We start from the raw sequence: 24,161 nt of genomic DNA on the forward strand, positions 1-24,161 counted from the left end.
GGATGCCCGGCCTCCTGGAGCTGGCCCGCCCAACAGCTCCCAACATATGCCTCACTTGCTCCAAAGCAGGCCCCTCCTATCTGTAAGAATTAATCTGTGTAATACAGGAGACCTTGGGATAAAATTCTCCGGAAGATACCAGGTTTGCTTACGGGAATGACACATCAGAGCCGTGGAGGAGCCCAGCTTTCTCACAGCATAGGCCATCCAGCTGCTCTCGGAGCACGACATCATCTCAAGTTCACCATCAGCAGACATCAGACCAAGGGTATAAAGAAACCACACCACTTGGCAGGGTATGGAGGGCAGGAAATTTCACTTTGTGGAAAAACTCTCAACAGACCTCAGGTTTAATTTTAACAAGAAGCCAAGTGGTCTTGAGCCTTGCAGAAAAGTTCTTGGGAAAAGGCACAACGAAGGGTCTTCTGGAATTCTCACATCTAGCTGCCTCTAATTCATCCATCTATTTATTAAATTTGTATCGAGAAGCTACTATGTACCAGGAATTATGCTAGGAAATGAGGATAAAGTGAAGAGCAAAAAGAGATAGGGTCCTTGCTGTCATACAGTTTATAGTCTCGTAAAAAGATAGGGTATTTACCTGGCGATGACTGATCTGATTTGCCTTCCTTGCAGACAAGATTACGGGAGGTTGTGACATCTGAGACTGCTAGTTGTTCCCCCAGTATGTTTCTCCTTTCTAGAGCAATACAAGTTTTAGCCGAGAGAATGACTGCCAATCAAAAGACTGCATTTTCCCAGGCTCCCCTGCAGCAAAATCTAGCCATGCGCCTAGGTTCCGGCCGATAGAACCGAAGCAGAAGTGAAACACAACTTCCTGGTTCTGCCCCACGGGACGTACACAGAGTGGTATATGCAACTTCCTGGTCCTATCCTTCACAGTAAAGAATATATATGCTTTCCATTGTCTCTTTCTACCTTCTGCTGGCTGGAACGTGGGTATGGTGGCAGGAGCTCTCACAGTTATGGGATAGCCTGAAGGCCATGAGATGAACGAAGGGCAGTGAAAGGGGAGTACGGGTCTCTGCTACCACGGAGCCCCCATAAAGTTCTGTTCTGCCTATTCTTGGACAATTATAGGAGAGACTAATACATTCCTGTCTGATATAAGCCATGGTGACATTGGCCTTTGTCATGGCCGCTGAATCAGTTCTCTTGAGCATGTAGGTCTCCCCCAAAACTTTCCCTGATTTTGACTCAAGCCTAGAATCGTCTCTTTCCAAGCACTCTTAGAGAAGAATCAGGTACATCCCAGCTGGGTTACTGCTCTACGCAAGAACGGACCTTTCTTGTCGCCGGGGTGCATGAGGGTGAGCAATCTGCTGCGTTTTGTGGCTCGACTCTGATTGTAAACAAGCTTCTCTGCACGACTCTCTTGAGTCCCAGAAAAGTAAACTAGGTCTTAGCACTCATTCCCACTTTAAGTATCTTTTTCATGACAAACTATATGCAAACGGAAGACTACGCTGTTAAAAACTATTTCATCAGTGCGATCCCCACCAACGACCAGAGTGACCCCACCCCGTGTCAACAGTGTGACTCCTCTCCAAATATTCTACTATCGGCGTAGCACTCCGGCCCTCCACATGTTTACTTCCCTGCTCCCCAGTCACATTTTCGGTAACTTCTTCAGCTGTTGGAGTTCCCTTCCATCAGCCCTGCCCCTCTGCAGACAGACACTGTCGTGAAGCCTGCAGACCCCTCTACCCCTGAACACCCTGGAGAACCCTCACACCGTGAGTTTAGTCTTGCTTCTACTCCATCAGGTGACCGTAGCCCCTTACGTTAGTCTGCTCAAGCTGCTACAGCAAGATGCCACGGACTGGCTGTCTTACACAACAGAAATTCACTTCCCACAGTTCTAGAGGCTGGAAGTCCAAGATCAAGGCGCCAGCCATTTGGGTTCCTGACGACAACTCTTCCTAGCTTATAGATGGCCACCTTCTCCCGGTATCCTCCCTTGGTGAAGAGAGGGCTCTCACCTCTCTTCCTCTTCTTATAAGAAATGAATCCTAATCACAGAGTCCCCACCCTCAGGACTTTATCCAATCAACTACCGATGGCCCCATCTCCAAAAACTATCACAATGGGGATCTGGGCTTCAACATATGAATTTGGGGGGTACACAAACATTCAATCTGTAACATCACCCCCGCTCCCCTCTGTCTTGTTCACTGCTGCATCCTCAGTCCCTAGAATAAAAAAAGGCATAATCCTGCATAATTCTAAACTGCCAGAGGATGACTCTACCCTGGGAGATTCCCAGAAGTTGCCTCCTGATATCTAAGGTATTTCTCCCGGCATGGGGCTGAATACAGTTCTCAGTAAAACTATAACATTTTATTTTGGGATGTAATCGTATAATAAAGGGGACTGGAGCCTACAAAATAATTTCATGTCTAAGAATTAGGCCCTTTTCTTTAAAGTTCCATGGGGAGTGCACCTGGGTGGCTCAGTCAGTTGAGCGCCGAACTCTTGGTTTCAGCTCAGGTCATGATCTCAGGGTCATGGGTTTGAGCCCCATGATAGAATCTGCTTGAGATGCTCTCCCTCTGCCCCTCTCTGCACGTGCATGTGAGCTCTCTCTCTCTCTCTCTCTTAAAAAATAAATAAATCTTTAAAGTTCCATGTGGAAAACGAGGCAAAGGTGAATTGGCCATTTCAATCTCAGTGCCACTAACCTTCCAGATTGTTAATATCGTAGTCAGTGTATGAGGGTCTCTGTGGTAGTAAGTCTCCAAGGTGGCCCCCGATGATCCCCACTTTTTGGTGTGCATGCCCTTGCGCTGATGTAATCTCTTCCCATTGAGCATGGGCTAGACTTAGTGACACTTCTTTTTTTTTTATTATTTTTTAAAGTAATCTTTACACCCAATGTGGGGCTTGAATTCATGACCCCAAGGTCTTAGAGACCTTCTAAGAGACCCTGAGCCAGAAGCACTCAGCTAAGCTATTCCTGGATCCCCAACCCTCAGAAACTCTGTGAGACGAGAAATGCTTATTGTTTAAGTTGCTAAGTTTGGGGGTAATCGTTATGCAGCAATAGGTAAGCAGATAATAGATCAGGATGTCAATATCAATAAGATAACTCTCCAGCTTCTAAATATATTTGCCGTCTATGGATGGGATCAGCCATCTGCAAAAAAGAAAACTAGTAAGTGGGAATCTGAGAGAATATTTATTCTCTAGAAAGCATGATTGAATCATCTGCATAATCTGTATTCTCCCCAACCTCTTAGCATGATGCTGGACACAAAATTAGCTAATTGATTCACTGATGACTTCTTATTGAAACTTGCATTGCTTTCTATTTGCCTTATTTATTTATTTATTTATTTATTTATTTATTTATTTATTAAAGATTTTATTTATTTATTTGACGGTGATAGAGACAGCCAGCGAGAGAGGGAACACAAGCAGGGGGAGTGGGAGAGGAAGAAGCAGGCTCATAGCAGAGGAGCCTGATGTGGGGCTTGATCCCATAACGCCGGGATCACGCCCTGAGCCGAAGGCAGACGCTTAACCGCTGTGCCACCCACGCGCCCCTGCCTTATTTAAACAAATATTTAGGTAGATTCACAAAGCTCTTTCTGGAGTGAAGAAGAGTTATTTTGGCTTTCTGTGCTCATGCTCGTGGTGGTGGCAGCAGGTGCGCCCTCGGCGTGCAGAACGACACCAGCGAGTTCGTGGACCTGTAGGTGCCGCGGAAATGCTCTGCCAGCAACCGCATCATCGGCGCCAAGAACCACACGTCCATCCAGATGAATGTGGCCGAGGTTGACAAAGTGACGGGCAGGTTCAGCGGCCAGTTCAAAACCCACGCTATCTATAGGGCCATTTGCAGGATGGGGGAGTCTGATGACACCATCCTCTGACTGGCCAAGGCTGATGGCATCATTTCAAAGAACTTCTGACTGGAGAAGATCACGAATGTGGGATATTTGTCATAAATAAATAGTAAACTCCCCCCCCCCAAAAAAAGAAGAGTTATTTTGCCTGCAAAATCCATTTTTAAAGTTTTTTTCTGAAGTCTTCCATGATCAACCTCCACCCTATTCTCACACACTAGTGATTAGATTTTGTCATTCTTTCCTCCGTGCACTCATGGCACCTTGAGACCACCTCTGTGATGGCACTTGGCACTGATGACTTGCTATCTCCCTCATTAGGCTGGGAGATTTTTGAAGGCAAAGACTATGACTTCCTCATCGTTGTTCTTAGAACAGAACGCAGTCTCTGGCCCATAAGTTCAACAAGTATGCCTTACATAAATGAATAGGACTATATTAATGAAGGAAGGAATAAATAAATTAATAAATGAGTTGGCTTTGAAAGAAAACTAAGTGGCCTGAGGAAAAGATTTTCCCCCTTGGATTTCTGTTCTCCTATAAAATGAAGGGGTCGGACAAGATTGCTTCTAAGAGCCGTTTCCACTTAGACCTTCCAAGATTTATGACTGAAGGTGGAAGTGGGAGCCTATGCCCTTCTACAGCCTTCGAAAAGCCATGTTAGGAAGAAAATAATAAAGATAAGACTAGAAATCAGTGAAATGGGAAACAGACCAACAATGAAGAAAATCAATGAAAGCAAAGACTGGTTCTTTGAAAAGATCAATAAAATTGATAAACCTCCAGCTAGATTGATCAACAACCAAAGAGAAAAGACACAAATTACCAATATCAAGAATGAAAGGGAGGGAGCATCACTTCAGATCCTACAGACATTAAAAGGATAAGAAGGGCGTGTTAACAACTCTATAGACTAAATTTGGCAACTTACACGAAACGGACAAATAACTTGAAAAACACATATTAGAAAAACTGGCCCAAGAAGAAATAGAAAATCTGAATAGCTCTCTCTATCTACTAAAGACACAAATTCATAATTTTGAAAAAACTGGCAAAATTCTCTCAGTCATTTAAGGATGAAATAATACTAACCATACGTTAGTTATTTCAGAACACAGAAGAAGAAGGAGGAATATTTCCCAACTCATTTTGTGAGTCCAGCATTACCCAGATGCCACAGCCAAAGATGTTACAAGGAAAAAAACCTACAGATTGATATCCCTCCTGAACAATAGACACAAAGCCTTAACAAAATCTTTGCAAGTAGAACCCAATAATATACAAAGCGGGGTGATTCAGGAATGCAGGGCATACAGACAGTAAAGGAAGAAATTTAACTGTCTTTATTCACGGCTATAACGATATCTATGCAGAGAGCTCTAAGCGAGTCTCAAAAAAACTACTACAGCTAATAAGTCAATTGAGCAAGGTCGTAAATACAAGGTCAAGATACAAAAGAAATCACCCGTATTTGTATGTACTTGTAACAAACTATTGGAAAATGGAATAAAAAGGTGTCATTTACAGTAGCATCAACAAACATGAAATACCTAGAGATCAATTTAATGAAAGATATGGAAGACATTTACATGGAAAACTTTAAAACGTTGCTGAGAGAAACTAAAGATCTAAAGGAACGAAGAGATATGCCGTGTTCATGGCTGGGAAGACTCAATATTGTTAAAATGTTAACTTTCCCCAGACTGATCTACAGATTCAATGTAATCCCGGTCATAATCACTGCTATAGACTGAATGTTTCTGTCCTACCCCCCACCTCCAAATTCATATGCTGAAACCCTAATCCCGATGTGATTATATTAGGAAATGGGGCCTTTGGGGCACCTGGGTGGCTCAGTCAGTTAAGGGCCAGACACTTGATTTCGGCTGACGTCATGACCTCAGGCTTGCAAGACTGAGCCCTGCATGGAGCCCCATGTCGGGCTCCGTGCTGGGAGCCTGCTTAAGATTCCCTCCGCCCCTCCCCTCCCAGCTCCCCCCCACCCCGCCCCTGCTTACATGCTGTCTCTCTGTCTCTCTCTAAAAAAAAAAAAAAAAGGGAAAAGAAATGGGGCCTTTGGAGGGTAATTAGGTCATGGAGACAGAGTCCTCACAAATGGGATTAGTACCCTTGTAAAAAAAGTCCCCAGGGGTGCCTGGGTGGCTCAACCAGTCAAACATCTGCCTTCGGCTCACGTCGTGATCCCGGGGTCCTGGGATCGACCTGAGCAATGGGCTCCCTGCTTGCCTGGGAGTCTGCTTCTCCCTCTCTCTCTCCTCCTCCCCACTGCTTGTGCACTTTCTCTCTCTCAAATAAACAAATAAAATCTTTAAAAAATAAAGAAATAAAAATTTAGAAAGTTCCCAGAAAGCTCCCTTACCCCTTCCTCCATGTGAGGACACAGCAAGAAGACAGCCATGTATGAACTAGGAAGTAGGCTCTCACCAGACACCAAATCTGCCAGTCCCTGTATCTGGGATTTCCCAGCCTCCAGAACTGTGAGAAATAAAATTCTGTTGTTTAAGCCAATGGTAAGTCTATGGAATTCTGTTACAGCAGCCCAAACAGATTAAGACAATCATCCAGTAATTTTTGCAGAAATTGACGAACAAGTTCTAAAATTTATGTGAAAATTCAAAGGACTTAGAATATCCAAAGCAATCTTGAAAAAGAAGAGCAAGGTAAGGGACACTTGGGTGGCTCAGATGGTTAAGCATCTGCCTTCGACTTGGGTCATGATCCCAGGGTCCTGGGATCGAGCCCCACGTTGGGCTCCCTGCTCTGCGGAAAGCCCGCTTCTCCCTCTCCCTCTACTGTTTCCCTGCTTGTGCTCTCCCACTCTTTCTGTCAAATAAAAAAATAAAAATCTTAAAAAAAAAAAGGAGAAGAGCAAGGTAGGGTTTATATTATTTGACTTCAAGATCTACTATAAAGCTATAGTAATCAAGTCAGTGTGGCATTGGTGTAAGGACGGACATACACATCAGTGAAACAAAATAGGGAGTCCAGAAATAGACCTACACATGTTTTGTCAATTGATTGTTGACAAGCGTGCCACGGTAATTTCAAGAGGAAAGGCTATCTTTTCAACAAATGGTGCTAGAGCAACTGGACAGTCTTATTAAAAAAAATACACCTTGACCCCAACCTCATAATACATACCAAGATAAACTAGAAATGGATCATAGACCTACACATCACAGCTAAAATGATACAATTCTAAAAGAAAATCCTTGTGCCCTTGGGATAAGAAAGATTTCTAAAGACCCCAAAAAAGAAACAATAAATTTCACCCCATTGAAATTAGAAACTTCTGCTCTTCAAAGGACACTTTTGGAAAACGAAAAAGGAAGTCATAGGTCATAGCCCGGGAAAAAGTATTTACAAACATGTACCTGACAAAGGACTTGTATTCAGAATATATAAAGATATATTCAGAATATATGATTTTTTAAAGATTTTATTTCTAAGTAATCTCCGCACCCAAAGTGGGGCTTGAACCCACAACCCCGAGATCAGGAGTTGCATGCTCCACTGACTCAGCTAGGCAGGAGCCCCCAGAATATATAATGAAAGTAGAACATATATATTTTTACAATTCAATAATAAGACAAACAACGCAATGTGTTTTTTTTTTAATGGACAAAAGATTTGAACAATCACTTCCCCAAGAAAACATATAAATGGCCGATAGGCACCTTCGCATCATTCGTCATCAAGGAAATGCAAATTTCAACCACAAGGAGAGGGTCCCACACTCCTCTCGGAATGGCTAAAAGGAACAAAGTTGGGTGATACAAGCGTGAGCAAGGGTGCAGAGCAGCCAGAACGCTCCTGTACCGCTGGTGGGTGTGTAAAACGCTACAGCCACTTTGGAAAATAGTTTGGCAGTTTCTTATAAAGCTAACGTACACCCACATATAACCCAAGGATTCCCCTACTAAATAAAACACCCAAGAGAAATGAAAACATAGATCCGTAAAGACTTTTACATTAACGTTAACGGAAGTCTTACTCACCACAGCCCCAAACTGGAAATAATCCGCATGTCCATTAATAAGCGAGTAGATCAACGAAGTGTGGAGGAGCCCCCCAGCGGAATACTACTCGGCAGTGACAAGAAACAAACTACTTACGCGTGGGACAGCTGGGAGAAGGGTCCACACTCTCCGGTTCTGTTTATATGGAAATCTTGAATTTGCAAAACTCTCCTACAGAGGCAGAAACAGAGCAGTGGCTGCCTGGGGCCAACGGCTGGAGGGAGACTGGCTACAAGGGGGCACAGGGGACCTTTTAGCGGGTCCATGGGTTTAAATATTTGTCAAACCTCTTTGAACTGTACCCTTAAAAACGGTATATTTTAAGTAAGTTCTATCTCAATAAAGTTAATTTAAAAAGAAACCAAAAAGGCTACATGGCTGTGTGCTCCCCTGGAAGCCGGGCTCAGTCTCGATCTTCCCACCCCCTTCAACACATTTCCACCATCTCTACCCCAAAGCCATCCTCCAGCAGGGGTTCCTTTCTCTGTGACAGGTCTCTGTCCCAGCATGTCCTTCCCACCTGCCACCCCCAGCCAAGACCTTTCTTCATCAGCCTCCACCAGCCAGAGCCTCTGCACCTGCTACCAGCCGGCTCTGTGGATGAGCTGTCAGCGCTACCCCAGGTCAGGGCTTCGGGCCAAAGCCGAGCCGCCCGAGCAGATTGCGTTCAGCTGATGCGGAGGTGGCCTTCAACTAAGCACATCAGCCTCACCAGCACCTGCTGGGTCTTGGCAAGGGCGAGAGACGGCACACAGTCTCTGGCGCCTCTGCCGTCAGACCTCAACGCTTCTTAACCCGTGGACCCCCAGGGCCAGGCTCTTTGGTCTGTGCGTGAGGTTCCGCGGACCTGACCTAGGCTTCTTGGTGTTGTCCCCACCCCGAGTCTCATCTTCCCTTCAGAACCTAGTTCCCTCCGTCCCAGGTCCTTTCCTGTCCCTAAGACATCATTCCCAAGCAGAGCCGTTTAAAAGAAAGAAACCCGAAATCGGCAGTCATTGTGGCATAGGCCCACTGAGGACCCATTCGGCCCCCTTGAGAAAGGGCACCCTGGGCTGGCCGGGGTTCCTCTGCGCCAATGGCACGCTGGGCCAATGACTCTCGGCGAGGCTGGATGACCCTGTTGCTTGCATAATCGATGGGCCCTATTCTGTGCCACCACTCAGCCCCTCCTGGGGATATACACAAGAACACTTTGGGGACATAGGGAGCAATCCTAGCCAAACACAGAGAGAAAGGGGTGCCAGGAGGCCCGAGAAGCTTGTTTAGGGCTCCAGCCTGCATTTGTTTCTAGGATCCTCTTTGTACCCCTGATCCAGCGAGAGGCTGAGGTTTGGGATCCAAACGGTCATCGGGGACCACAGGCCTCCTGGCCAGGGACTGTGGGGATTGGGAGCAATGGGGAACTGTGGCTCTTTGGCCCCTGGCCCCTTGCCCTCCTCCTCTTGGACGGCGGAGAGGATGCAATTTCCCTGGTCATGGGAATGGCTGGACCCGGCCGTCTTGGACACAATGGCTTGGCCAGAGCACGTGGGCGAGCCCAGGAGACTGGCTTGGGTCTGCGGCTTCCTGGGAGGAAGTGAGGCATTGTTTCGGGGGCTGTGTGGGCCCGCTGGAACTCCGCACAATGCAAGGAACGGTGGGTGCCAGGTCCAGCCCACCGACAATCGGGAACTTGTTTATTGCTTTAATGACCCCACGGTGGATCCACCTGGAAACAGACCTGCTAATGAGCGGAGACAGAGCTGGCACAGCCCCAAGGGAAGCCTGTCGGGCCAGCTCCCCTGGAGGCGCTAAGGGTGTGTGGTCTGAGACTGGGAGAGCTGGGAAGTAAGGCCTGGGATCTGTCTGGGAAAACCACAGTGAGATCTTCTGCTTCTCCATCCCCATCCGCCTCCTCTGTGGGGTCGTGAGAAGGCAGAGTGGGGGAAGGAGCCATGAGGTTGAGAATGGAAGGCATGATGGAGTTCCCCATTCCGGCCTCTGCCCCAAACTGCTGGTGGCCTTGATCAAACTGTCAAAGCTTTCTGGGCCTCAGTGTCCCCATCTTTCAGGAAAGGATACCCAGATCATTCCCGCCGTCTCCCCACTTTCCCAGGGTGTTGGGAGGATAAGGTAAGATCAGACACAGCAACTGCTTTGAACTTCTTGGAAGAAAAACCCTTTTAGACATCAAGGCTTTACACTGTTTGCTTCTTTCCCCTGTGGCTGGAACCTGGGAGCTTGGGGAGATGTACTGTCTGGGACTTGGTTTTCCTAGACTGTTTGTCAGACACCTGCCAGGGACTGAGACAACATTAAAAACTGCCCCCGCATCAAGGACATCTGGGAGCCAAAGGTAGGCAGCATAGGAAGGGGCGATACTACGCTGGGGCCAGCTCACAAGAGCCAAGTGCCAAATGTTCAGGAATGTTAAATCCATTGGTAGCTTGCCGTCAGCCACTATAGGAGTTTTTACACCCTAAAAATTAGCAGTCTCTACAATCAGGGCCCTTTTTTTTTTTTTTTTTTTTTTTCCTCCCTTAAGAGCTAGTTTTCCAGCCAGAGTTTGCAGAAGGCTTGCTCGGTGCTGCCATGACCCTGCTAAACTCCCACCTGGGTCTCACCAAGCAGGTGCAGCTCATTTGCTCTGGGGACACAGACCCCCACTTCCCCCCCCACCCCTGGGGACTGGAGGCCTAAGCAGGTAAGAAAATGGCCCCGGGGCAGGCAGCAGTGGGGCAGGGGTGACCAGTGTGATAGAGGCGTCATCGACTCTCCTGTCCTATACGGAGCTCTCAGGGTCTGGGAGCCAAACCAAAGCTCCAGTTGGGTGCTGAGGCCCGCTGCTGGTCTGGGTGTCTCTTTACCCTAGTTCAAACACAACAGGGGTGGGGATGGGGATGGGGACAGAGACCACAGGAGTCTTCCATCTCAAGCATTTATGAGGACACTCATGGGAGCATAACTGAGCCTCCCTAATTATTTGAGGAGTTGTTTGTTTGCTGGCTTGTGTTTTGGGGCCTTATTTTAACCAGAGAAGTTTCTTTAGAGGCTGAAAAGGGTGATGACCATGGATTCTGCCGACGGGCCTCAGATACGGCAGGCAGTGGGGAGTAAAGCTATGAAGCCGAAGAAGGAAGCTGCCAGTGACCTGGGGTGGGTCAAGGCGACAGTTCAGGGCCTACAAGCCATGATACCTGGGCTCCAGTTCCGGCTCTGCCATTCGGTCCCGGGCACATCACTCGGTCCCTGGGGGCCTCCCTTTCCTCGCCTGTACTCTGTCGTCACCAGCAGGCCATCTGGAGGGGCCCTGGGTGCACTCACATCCTCTGACCTGAATTCATTTCTGCTGCCCTTTGGTTTCTCTTACCAATGTCTCTAAGCTGGTGGCACGGAAGCTTGAGACGTGCTCCCTTTCAGCGTAAAGCTACTTGTCCCATCGGGCGTCTTTCACAGTGAAGGCATTTGCTCCAGAGTCTGGGAGGTCCTGGGCCTAAATCTTGGCTCTTCCCTCTCGCTGGCTGTGTGGCCTTAGGGCAAGTTCTTCTCTGATCCCACCACCTCGACCGAGAGATAAGACCGATCAGAGAGCCCTCTACCAGACTTACCGGCGGAATTAAATGGGGTAATTCGTGTGAAGTCTCAGCACAGACCCTGGCACGTGGCGGGCATGGAGGAATGGTAGCTGTGGTCGGCCCTCTAGAGCAGGACCCGGTGGGCCCGGGAGGGACCTGCCGCTTAAGAGCGGCAGCTGAGCAGCACCCTGCAATCTTACTGGGGGATTTCAACTCAGCAAATGAAAGTCACGACCTCCCAGAGGAGACCCCTGTATTGTTACAAGGAAATGCATAGTTGATCGGAGGTGGAGAGGCAGGGCACTCCGGTTCTGGTTTTGACTTGTCCTCAGCTCCCTTGTTTATGACATGTTGCTCATCTCGGCCCTCCCTCATCGCTCCGGACAAATGAGGTCATGCTGATGAGCAAAATGAAATCAGTAAAAATATTTTAGAGTATGCCATAAAATATATTATTATCGCAAATAATAATATAATTAATCTCTACGGCCCAGGACAGCCCTGAGAGATTTATTTGTGGGTAGAAGAATTTTCTTTTTTCCATTCTTTTCCAGGGAGGTTTTTTTTCCAGCAGGAGCCTCCGTGCCTTGGGGACAGAGTGGGGCTGAATGTCCAGTGTAACTCACAGTCCTGCCTTCCTCCCTCCCACTCGTCCCTCCACTGGGAAATCTAAATATACTTTTAGGGAACCTCATTCCTCCCGCCCCGGTTTCCTTTCCAGAGCATGCCTGGGAAAGCTCTCAGAACTTGGGAGTGAAGGCTGCTGTAGGGACATGCCTGAGCCCTTCTCTCTGACCCTGGGCTTTGGTCCCCAGGAGGGCTGGTCACAGACGGGAGGCCCAGGGGCTGAGATGGCCCAGAGAGACAAAGGTGTGGCAGTGACAAGGAGGCTGAGAAATGCAATAAAGTCACTGGTTGGATGGGAAGGGAGGGACACAACTCTCGAGGCCCCCACAGAGAAAAAGAGAGTAAGCCACTGTCCCCAGGTCCACCTTGGATGAGGCTGGAGACAGGGCTCCAGGGCAGGCCAGCTTCAGCTTCAGCAAGCTGGGGGTGGGGCAGGCGGCGACACAGGCTCCACTGGGAGCGGATAAATAATCTTCAGCTGCAACAATAAAGATCAATTATGACCTAATCGCCCAGCCCGATTCCAAAGGCCCAGGGGGTGGGTCTCTTTCTGCCTGTCCCTCCAGGTTTAATTATCTGAGGAGTCTTTGGACTTTGGGAGACCCAAAAGGGAAAGAAGATCTGCAAATAATTAAGCCAGGGAATGGCCCTCACCAAAGACGTGTCTGTGGGCGTGGGGCAGGGGGCAGAGGACATGGCAGGTCCCCCTTGGGTGCATCTGTGTGGGTTGGGCGGGGACAGAGAACAGGAGCAGAGGAAGGGAGGCCGCTGAGGCAGACAAGAGCTCCGTGGCCAGGAAGGATACCGGAGGGAGCCCCAAGGCAGTGAGGCAGACACACGGGGAAGCTGCACCCTGAGGACCGTTCTCACCCGGGAGATCCCCTTAGTGTTCACGGCATCTTTGCAAACACTAGAATTATTGGCAGTACCCTTGAAGGGACGGAAAGAACTCAGAACAACTCTGAGCAAACCAGCGTGATTGTTGGTTGCATTGGCCATGGCCACACACAGACGCAGAGACCAGAAAGTACCTGCCCTCGTTTCCCACTGCTTGTATGACTTGGGGTATGGCTGTCTCTCTCTGACACCAGCCTGGCCAAGTTCTGCCTGGTGACAGGGTTGTCCCCTGCTTGGTACCATCTCACACACGTGCCCAGCTCCACATTCTGCAGGACACACATCACTGAAACATACATATACCCACAGCAGGGGGCAAAGATCAATTGCACACAGGATGGAAACCGACCAAGGAATCATGGCGCACAGGTTACACGCTCCCACTAGGACTTGGGACAGACCTACCAGTTTTCCCTAGAGGAGTTTTGGGGTTGCAATTCCTTTGGCCTGGTTCTTTGTTTCTAACAGAGGTACCCATAAGGTTCCTCATGCTATCTGCCTACCTCTTCCACTATGTTTGCCCCTGGATTCCGGACTAACCCCTTTGGAGTCACAGCCTGTTAGCACCTGAAAGAACAGTAGAAGCCATCAAACCCATCTTACAGATGGGGAAAGTGAGTCTTCTTTCTCTATCCAAAGTTGGCTCTCTGGACTCCCACTTGCTTTCTAAATGAATTTTCACCTTGTTTTTGGCTAGTGGGGCATATCTTTATTAATGATGGTTTTACATGTGCACTTGGGTCCTATGGTTTATTAATATGACGATGAAGGCTCAGCCTAGATTAACCAGTGTGCCCAAGCAGGCCACTGGGAAGGGAAGACAGAACACAAGTTGCCTGTGAGCATGAGGCCCCTCCCCCACTCTAGCATCGAGGTGCTACTGTGTTTTACAATCACCTTGGTATATTTATATATTAGTGTTCTTTTCTATTTTAAAAATGCTTTCCCATTGTGCTTTGGCTCACTGGGGCAGTGCTGTTCTCCTGGTTGTGCCGATAGGTTTTTCAATCAAAAACAAACAAAAAAATCCACATGTTTCTATTTCTTTATATATCTCTGCTTTTTCAGGAAAATAAATATTTGTTGAATTGAAGTAGAAAAATTTTTGAGAAAAATGTTTTTGTACCTAGTGTATTTTGCTGCTATTGTTGTTAAATAAGCGCTTTCGGTGACAGGGCTTTTGTTCTGAGAAAGGGCTTTTTATGTTGGGGGTGGGGGGATGTTGTCCATCCAGGGGGCTGTGTTGGGAATTTCAAAGTAGGAGAGTCTTAAATCGTACAAGCCAGCAGTAGCCCCTCTTCTTTCTCTGCTCCTCCGTTTTGTTTCTGCCTTCCAATTCATATATTCCCTCCTATCACCCATGCCACCCCCACCTCCGCCACTTGGCCTTCCAGCCCCTCTATGGGAGGAGAGCGAGGCAGACAGTAGTGCAGTTTGGCAGTCTGCGTTACAGACTAGCGAAGGGGAGCAGAGGTCCCAGTGTCCCTGGGAGCTCCACAGGACCCGTCTGCTCCAGTGTCCCCCCTTGACATGAACAGAGTTGTTCTGGGGTTCAAGTGCTTGACAGCTGAGGTCCCTCCTTCCACCCCCAAGACGATTTCCAGGTGCTCACAATTCACCAGGCTCTCTCAAGGATCCAGTCACACATTGGGTTTTACTTAGGTGCAAACACTAATGTCTATGGGGGTACATAACGAATCCCACGCCTTCCTCAGTGAGCAGGGAGCAAGGCCCTAGGGGCGAGGACACAGTGTGACTCCTCCTCCTGATCCTGTGAACCCCAGCCACCTGTCACAGGGCCTTTCCCTGTCTCGTGACTCATCTCGCTGAGGGCCACAGCGCCAGCACGCTGCCAGGTCTTTGGGGACACAACAGTGAAGGAAACATAGCCCGGGACCTCCAGAGTCAGGCGTCTGGCAGGTCATAGACACTTAGACGATCGATCACACCAGGGGATAGCAAATGTTATGGTGGGAGAAGCTCTGGATTCTTAAAAGATGTATAGGTCTTGGGGCACCTGGGTGATCCAGTCGGTTGAGCGTCCGACTCTTGATTTCAGCTCAGGTCAGGATCTCAGGGTCATGAGATGGAGCCCCGCATCAGGGTCCAGGCTCAATGGGGGAGTCTGCTTGAGATTCTCTCTCTTGCTCTGTGCCCCCTTGTGCACTCACACACACACATGCTCTCTCAAATTAAGAAATAAATCAGGGTGCCCGGGTGGTTCAGTGGTTAAGCATCTGCCTTCGGCCCAGGACGTGATCCTGGGGTCCTGGGGTCGAGCCCCGCATTGGGCTCCCTGCTCCGCTAGGAGCCTGCTTCTTCCTCTCTCACTCCCCCTGCTTGTGTTACCCTCTCTCGTTGACTGTGTCTCTCTCTGTCAAATAAATAAATAAAATTGTAAAAAAAAGAAAAAAGAAAAAAGAAAAAAAAGAAAAGAAAGAAAACTTAAAGAAAAAGATGCATAGGTCTTCACCAAAAGAGGAAGAAAGGAAAAAAGCATTCTAGGAGAAGGAACAATATGTGAAACAGGAGGATTGAAAAGACACTTCAAGTAGTCTGGTAAGATAGGAGGGACAGCTGTCGAGAAGTGCTGGTAGGAAGCGAGAGTTCTTTGGGCTCATTTATTTGTGCCAAGCATGGTTTTAGGTGCTGAGCAAGAGACACATTCCCTCTCTCATGGAGCTTCTATTCTAGTGGGGAAGACAGATAACAAAAACCAAACAAATATATCAGAGCGAGAAATGCTAAGCAGAGAGTTACCGCAGGAAGGCGTGAAAATGAGTCACAGAGGCACTACTTTGGGTTGGGCGGCCAGAAGAAACTTTCTGGAGCGAGCTGGATAAGGAAGTTGGCCATGTGAAAATCAGGCATCCCGGGCAGAGGGAATGGCTACGGAAGAGGCTCCGGTCAGCAGAGCTGTTTAAGGACATTTGAACAGTGCGATTGCTTTAAGAGATGGCCTCGGTCATGCCTCTTCAGCCTCTCGAAATAGACATTGTTGCCTAACGAATTACCCCAAAAGTTAGTAACATGAAACAACGAACGTATCTCACAAATTTCGGGGGGTCAGGATTCTGGAGGCAGCTTCTCGGGGTGTTTCTGGCTCTGGGTCTCTCTTCCTCACCACGCGGGCTTCTCCATAGGGTTGCTCACAACACAGCATCTTGCTTCCCCCACAGAGAGAGACGGAGAGATAACGTACCCCAAGCAGCGGCCATAGTGTTTGATGAGCTGCCCCAGAAGGGACATGGCATCACTCTCGCTGCATGCTCCTGGAGCATGGGATGCACAAGGGGTGATGCAGAGGTGTGATTCTCAGAAGTCGTGAGCCATGGGGGCCATCTTGGAAGCTGGCTACCTTGCCCTCTGGCCCCTAATGTTTACATCCCTCTGGCATGCCAATTATGCTCCCTCCCCCACCCCGCAAAACCTGAAAGTCTTGCCTCATGGCAGCACCAGCTGTATCTCATCATCTGAATCAAGTACAGGTGCAGATAAGGCCCCTCAGGTGTAGTTAGTTTCTCTCTCTCTCTCTCTCTTTCTTTCTCTCTTTCTTTTAGACTTATTTATTTATTTTAGAAAGAGAGTACACAGCAGGAGGAGCAGAAGGAGAGAATCCCAAGCAGACTATGCACCGAGCCAGGAGCCCAACCTGGGGCTCAGTCCCACAACCCTGAGATCATGACCTGAGCCCAAATCAAGAGCCACTTAACTGACAGTGCCACCCAGGTGCCCACAGGTGTAGTTTCTTAAGTAGACTCCCACGAAAGGTTCCTCTTTCAGCTAAACGGACATGAGATATCTGCCCCCACCATACCCTGTATGCGACATAGGAGGGGAATAAGAGAGCCGCTAAATGTATTCCGGTTCAAAGGGGGAAAGTGGTCCATAACAATTCTGAAACCCAAACAGGCAGATGGAGTAACTCCCCACGGCTCTTCTTGGCTCTCCCGTCTGAACTCTTGCGTCTGACCTCTGTGTCCTCCCTCCCTGCTCACGAAAGTTAGCTTGTGTTTTCTCAGCTTGCCTCCTGCCAATAGAATTTTGAGAGTCCAGAGGGCTTTTTTCATTTTGTATTGTCTCAATAGTGCGTGAAAACACTTCGGAAAAAAACATCAGCCCAGAGCCTAGACTATAAAATATGTTCCGTAACGGTAGCAATTATTGCTAACGGGAGGTGTGGTACGTAGAACAATGGCCCCTACGGATGTCCAGTCCTAATCCCTGGAAACTGTGAATAGGTTTCCTACATGGCAAAAGGGGCTTTGCAGATGGGACTGAAGTAAGGATCTTGGGATGGGGAGGTAAGCTTGGATCATCCAGGTGGGCCCAATGCAATCACAAGGATTCTTATAAGTGAAAGAAGGAGGGGGCGCCTGGCTGGCTCAGTCAGAAAAGCAGGTGACTCTTGATCTCGGGCTCATGAGTTCAAGCCCCGCATTGGGCGTAGAGATCACTTAAGTAAATAAATATTTTTTTTTTAAAAGAGAGAAAAAGAAAGAAGGAGGCAGGATGTTTAGAGAAGGAGATGTGAGGACACTATGGAGCTTGAGTGATGTGACTGCTGGCCACAAGGGGCCACAAGCCAAGGAATGCAGGTGGCCTTGGGAGGTGAGAAAAGACAAGGAAATGGATTTTCCCTAGAGCTTCCAGAAGGAATGCAGCCCTGCCAATATCTTGATCTTAGCCTAGTAAGAGCCATTTTGGAGTTCTGGGCTCCAGAACTGTAAGCTAACAAACCTGTGACGCTATAAGCCGCTGGCGGGTAATTTGTTTTAGTAGCAACGGGAAACTAACAGAGGGGCAATGGTGCCATGAAGGCACAAAGGGGTAGGAAAAGACTGGGGGGAAAGATGTATGTTAGGGACGTGTTAAGCTTGTAGAGCGCAGGTGCAGACGTGCAAGGAATAGCTGGGTATTTGAGGCTGGAGTCCAGTCTGGGCTGGGGAAAGAAACCAGGGTTTCAGGAGATATGGAAGCCATAAAAGTGAATGAAGGATGAGAGGGACGAGAGGTGGAGGATAGAGGATGCCTGGAGGGCAGGCCAAGGAGGAAAAGCAGGGGAGCCCTTGAAGGAGAGAGAGAAGGAGCACTTAGCAAGGATTAGCGAGGGGATGAGTATCCCCTTACAAGGCAGTAAAGTGAGAACATAGTGAGGACTCTAGTTTCCTTCTGCTTACTCCCTGGGGTCTGCCTTTTATTTTCTGTGTTGTCTGAATCAGCAGAGTTCGTCTGGAAAACCTCATGAGATGGGGTCTCGGAGCTCCCAGGACCCCAGGGAAGAAGGATGTGCAAGAGCAGACAAGAGCGTGCTTCAGCAGCTGCCGTACCGTCGTCCTGGGAGAGAGGCCCAAAACACGGCTTGCGTCTCGGGCGCACACGTTGGGATCCTCAGGGAACAGAGGAGCAGAGGGACCATCAGAGCAAAGCTGTCTTTTTTACTTCTTTGGCACTCCGCCCAGGGGCCTAGATTTATCCTAAACTGAGCGAACAATACAGGGCACTTCGTTTTGGTGGGGGGAGGGGGGGGGCATGTGCACAGAGCTAGAAGGTCCAGGTCATGCTGGGGAAGGATAGACGTCCTTCCAGATACTTCTGATCCTAAACCGAGGGCCTTGGTGACGCATCTCCCATTCAGCTGGAAAGGCGGAGGGGCCCCTTTAAGCCTTCTTGCTTTGAAAACATCCATAAACAAGTTTATCACTTAGGAATGCTTTTCAATGACAAGAAACAGAAAAGCCAACTAACAAGGGCTTACATGAATTGGGATTTATTTTCCTTCCATAACCAGAAGTCGAGGTTGTCAGTAGCTGGCATTGGGTTAGGGCACTGTAATATTAACGATAAGATCTTATATTTTCCTTGGCCTTTCTCCCAGAGTCACCCTATGGATGCCACAGCTCCAGGTATCATATCCCCATTCCAGGTGGGCAAGAAGAGAAAGGCATGGGGCCAGACACATCTGTCCCTGTAATTAAAAAAAAAACCAACAAACAAGGGTTTCGCAGAAGCCAGACAGGTTTTTGCCTATGTCTAACTGGCCGGGACATTGTCAAAAGTCACCTAGAGCTGCAGAAAACAGACTGGTTTTTGTGTTCCCAGGCTCTGGAGTGGAGACTGCTAAGGGAAGGGGGGTTTGGGGTGGGTGTGGTGTTAGCCATTCTATAATAACGGGATGCTCGTTCACTGCAGTTGCTTCTCCTTAAAGATGTTTTGCTCCATTTGAGGGCAGCTGGAGCATATGGGACCCCGCACCCCCTAACCCCAGGCGGACCCCAGGGGGCCAGGCACTTGGCACCACACGCTGAGGCCCACTCACCCCTCCTTCTCGGGTGCGGGGCGGGGTCCTATCTTAAGGAACGACCACTGAAAGAGAAGGAGGAGATGGTGTCTGTCTTCACTTCCGGGTCATAAAAAACTTAGGGCTGTTATTTTTGAGGTCAAAGATAACTATTCAGTTAACTCAGAGAGAAAGAAGTCAAAGCGCTTGTCTGGGATGGTGACTAGTTGTCACCTTCCAACCAGCTGCTAGGCCTTGGCGAGACAGTTGGCACCCAGGCGGGGGTGGGGGGGTGGGGGGGTGGGGGGGGGACATGAGGGGGTGCCCCCCTCGCAGCCAGCTCCAGCTGCGCCTCTTTCCTACTTCCTCCACCCGGCCTTGTTTACACCTGGTCTCAGTTGTTCACCCTGCGTTTGGGCCCCCGCCCGCTCATCCCGCCTGCGGATGGACTATCTCTGAAGCTATGTTGACACCCCCTTCCTCCCTGCCCCCCCGCAGACGGCCCACCCCACAGCCGCCGGCTGGCAGGGAGACGCAGCTTCCTAGCCGCAGCCCCTTGCCGGGCGCACACACGGTCCTGGGAAGACCCCCCAGAGTGATGGAAGCTATTAGATGTGGTGGGGGGTGTGGAGGGGAAGGCTCTGCCCACCCCCTCTGGGAGAGAATCGGAATTTGGGAACAATCCAGACGGACCTTCAGGCATGACTCAGCCGTGGTGCTCCGTGGGTGTCTGCCCACATGAAGAGGAAGATAGGCACCCGCCCGTGTCACGTGTGCCTGGGGGTCTCCCGCTGCCTCCGCCGAGCTGCTAAAAGCGCTCCTGGGCACGGGCTTGGGACGCCGGCCCTCGGGCGGTGGCGGTGACAGCACCCAGCTGGCCTGGGGGTGGGGCCAGGGCAGGGACTTTGTCCCGCAAGGGCGCATCTCCTAGTGATTAATGGACAAAGGTCACTCACATGAACCCCATTTCCTGAATCTAAACAGCCCTGAATCCGGGGGGGGGGGGTAAGGGGGTGCGGGGGGCAGGACAGACAGGCCGATACAGAAGAATTTTGAAAGGTCTGCCTTAGACCCTCTGCCGAGGGTGTAGACGAAGCGGGGAGGGACCCTCTTCGGAGCGGCTGGTAGGGATAAAAATGGGCTTGGCATTTTCGGTGGACTATTCGGCCTTACCTACCACATTTTAAACATGCCTGTGCGGTATGTGCGCTTCAGAGAACATTTCCACACACACACTGTGTTAACAAGGCTACTGTGAGTCCTGAGCAGGATTTGGGGGCGTTGAGGCACGTGCGCTTTTTACGTCATCCTGATCCTCTGTGTTTGCGGTTCTTGCTGGTCCCCACGTATTACCTTTCTCGGTATGAAGATAGTGTTACCTCGATCTTCCTAGTTCAAGCGCGTCGTCAGTATGGGTAAAACCATCATGCCACTGGGGGAGAATCCCAGCCTGGCGGCTCCTGAATCCCACAGGAAGGAGTTTTTCAACATCCGGAGGGTCACTGGGGGACAAAACGCGACTGACAAGGGGACTTGGGGGTCCAGCCAGAGAGGGCCGTGTCCAGCCCTTTCTGCTTGGCTGGGCTGCCTCCAGGCTCTCCCCTGAGCCCAGGCTCTCCCCTGAGCCCAGGCGCCCCAGCGCCCAGTTTATTAAGGTGAAGGAATAGCAAACGGGAAGAGAAAAATATATATATAGCCGCCCATAAAAAAAGATAAAGTAAATTAAAAGAAATAAAAAGATAATTAAAATGATATAAAAAGCAGTGTACAGCTAACTGATGAAAGGGACTAAAATAAGCCCCAGCTCAGCCCAAGGCTCTCCCGCAGCCGCACAGCCCTGAGGTTCCCGAGCACAGCCCCTGGTCCCCTGGGTGGAGGGGCGGTGTCCCAGCTGCACTGACCTGGGAGGCCAGCCGGGCCCAGGACGCGGGCCCCCCATCGACTGCTCTGAGTTAGGGTGTGGGGGGGGGGGAGGGCAGGCTGGCACTGTTCAGACAAAACCTGTGGGAAGGCTTGGGACCCTTGGGGGAGCACTGGGATGTGGAAAAAACAGGACTTCAAACAAGCTCCAACCTCTGAGTGCCCCACAGCCCCATTCTCACCCGTTTCCTGCTTCCCAGGCCTGCCTTCCTCTTCCTCAGAGAAGGGGGTATCTAAGCCTTCTTTTAGTGGGTCCTCAGGGCCCCAAAGCACTCTTAAGCCTACTTCTCCCAGGTCTCCCTTCTCTCTGGGGGTCTGCCCCCTCCTAGGGGCATTGACCGAACGTGCACCCCATTAGGACAAAGGGTGAGTCTAGGACTCGGCCCGGCTCTGAGTAGAGGGTGTAACCAGTCACTCTCCCCGTTCAGTGCGTTTCCCAAAGTCAGGGTTCTTCCGTCTGGCGAAATCCCATGAGGAGGCCTCAAACTTCCCCCCAGCTGGGTCTAAGGTGAGGTCAGTGTGGCTGTTAAAGGCCTCTCTGCCAGGTGGGGTGGGGTGCAAGTAGAGTTCCTGCTTGCTGTCTGGGCCCCATGTAGCAACCTAAGCACAGGGCCACATCCTCACTCACGGCTGACTCGAGGGAACAATGCCTTCTCGTCCTTCTAGAAAAGAAATCCCTGCAGCTGGTGGGAAGCTTGCACACACATCCCTGCATCCTCAGCGCAGAGCATTCTTCAGAATGTAAAAGGACAAGGAGTGCCTGCCAGCAGGTGGGGACAGGGAAGGGCATCTCTGCTGGGTTAAGGACACCAAGGGTCTGATCTTCCAGAACAAAGAAATATTTAACCAGATATAAATCCCCACCATTTAGAACAGCCTCCTGCTTTGAGAGGTGTTTTCCGAGGGCTCAAAAGCCCCAGGACCAATTCTTGGTTAAGGCTTGAGCTTAAATTTTGAGGGCTCCCCACCGCCCAGAAATCTCCTTAGGGAGAGAAACTCTCCCAAGCACTGAGCAGTCGGGCTCGGAGGGCGGGGTGGGGGCAAACGATCAATGCTTCCTCCTCCAAACTACAGGGCCTTTTCTCAGTCTCTACAAACTAGCACAATAACAATAAAAACAGGAAGATAAGATGAGCTAAAAGAACGTAATATAAAATTATAAAGGACAAAAGAGAGATAAGGAATAATCAAGATAAGTAAAACAGAACTAGAGGACCAATGGTTTAAAAGCATAAAAGAAAGAAGTGAGCTTTAAAATGATACAAAAAATATAATCAACAATTTATAAGATTAAGAGCTGAGGTTATAAAAACAAAGAAGGTTTACAACGCTCAGAGGGACGGGGCAGTCAGGGAGGGAAGCAGCCAGAAGCACACGAGAGTCCTCTCCGTCTCACGCAGTCAGGGTTTGAGCCTGATTCGGCCGACTCCATCAACCCTTCAGGACTGAGTCTCCTTGCTTAAACATTGTTGGGCCTTTGCTTCTGATTTTTGCTGATACCCATACCTTGGCATTCAACCCCTCTTTCTGCCAGGCTTTCCCGAAGCAAATTTTATTGGGAATGAGTACACTATAGGTCCACCACGCCAAGTTCTAAATCCTGAAACAACAAAAGCCCTGAAAACCAAAAGTGTCATCTTTGACTTGGAGGCAAACCCAGTCTGGCCTGAACTCATCTGGTGGCAAAACCTGACCCAAAGTGAAGCTATTTCTGGGATGAGCGTTCATCCATTTCCTTGCACAAACATTCACGCATCCGACGACAGGGGACTCCCGCACACCCAGCGTTCGGAGTTGTGTAATACAGCGTCCGTGCCTCACGTCTTTGTTTACCATCTTTCTAAAATTCTGAAACACATCTGGTTCCAAGGGTTCAGATAAGAGATTGTGGACCTGATGAAAAGTCTCCACTAGGTATAAGAATGGCTATAGACATACAAGTCTATGTTGACACTATGGAATATTATACAGCAACGACAATGACCTAGCTACACCGCATGTAGCTGTATGTTCAGAGAAAGAAGTCAGACACAAAAGCATACGAGTTGGAAGGCTCATGACCACGTGATTTTTGTGGGTTCATCCCTTAAATTCTATTTATAGGCAGTTCGAATACAAGAAAGCTGCTCAGGTAGGATTCTGTCATCAAATATAGGCCAGTACCCTGATTCCCCTCCCCCCGAGCTTCGACTGAGCCCCGTGGAGGAGGCACTGCTGAGCCCCCCACGCTCGCAGCCCTGTCACCGGCACAGAGCCAGTTGGCTGGGTCCCCTCCCTTTCCGCCTTCCTCTCTCTGCCTTTGTCTCCAGCCCCTCTTTGCTTTCCCTGGGTGGAGTGCTCATGGGATGGTGGCAATCTTGTCTTTTCATGCTTTTGTCCCAACTCCATTTGGGGTCCCTCTCCACCCTCTTCCCTGGCCATTCACATCAGTGTTTTTATCTTCCTTCGTTCCCTCTCCTCCTTGGCTGACGGGGCTGCTGATCCCCACGCGGTCTGCTCTCTTCCTGTCCTTGTGTCTGATCCTTGGGATCAGCTGGCTTTGGGCTTTTGTTTGGGCCGCAGGGCTTTCTCTCTGCCTCTGCCTCTCTGTCCCACCACCCTCCCTTCCTTCCCCCTCATCTCGATGTCCTTTGTGGGACATGCACTTTTATCTCCCTTTGATTTGCTCTCTCCTCTTTGTAGAAGAAGAATGAAAGGCTCAGCTAATTGTAGCAGGAGGGCAGTGACGCCCCATTCCCCTTACCGGTGTCTTCCCCACCAGGCCAAGCAGGAAGGGAAATGAGGGCAATTCAGACTCCCACCTGCTCCCGAGTCGGCTCTGGGTCTCTCTCTCCCCCGTGGGCTCTCGTTCCCCGGTGATCTCAAGGGGAGATGACGCAGCGCTGGAGCCCCTCACCACTGCCTCCAGCAAGTCTCCCTAGACCCACCACTCATCCATGATGTCATCACGGCACACTCGTGTGCACCAGCCGTC

The 24,161-nt window shown here is 49.6% G+C and overlaps 1 pseudogene; it reads left to right on the top strand.

The window, feature by feature from the left end:
- The first annotated feature begins 156 nt into the window (after positions 1–156).
- Positions 157–3,977, top strand: LOC123785642 (small ribosomal subunit protein eS21 pseudogene; annotated as a pseudogene).
- The last annotated feature ends 20,184 nt before the right edge of the window (positions 3,978–24,161 follow it).

This window comes from Ursus americanus, chromosome 2 (genome assembly GCF_024610735.1).
Source record: "Ursus americanus isolate L20-20 chromosome 2, mUrsAme1.1.p, whole genome shotgun sequence".
In the NCBI taxonomy this organism is placed as follows: domain Eukaryota; kingdom Metazoa; phylum Chordata; class Mammalia; order Carnivora; family Ursidae; genus Ursus; species Ursus americanus.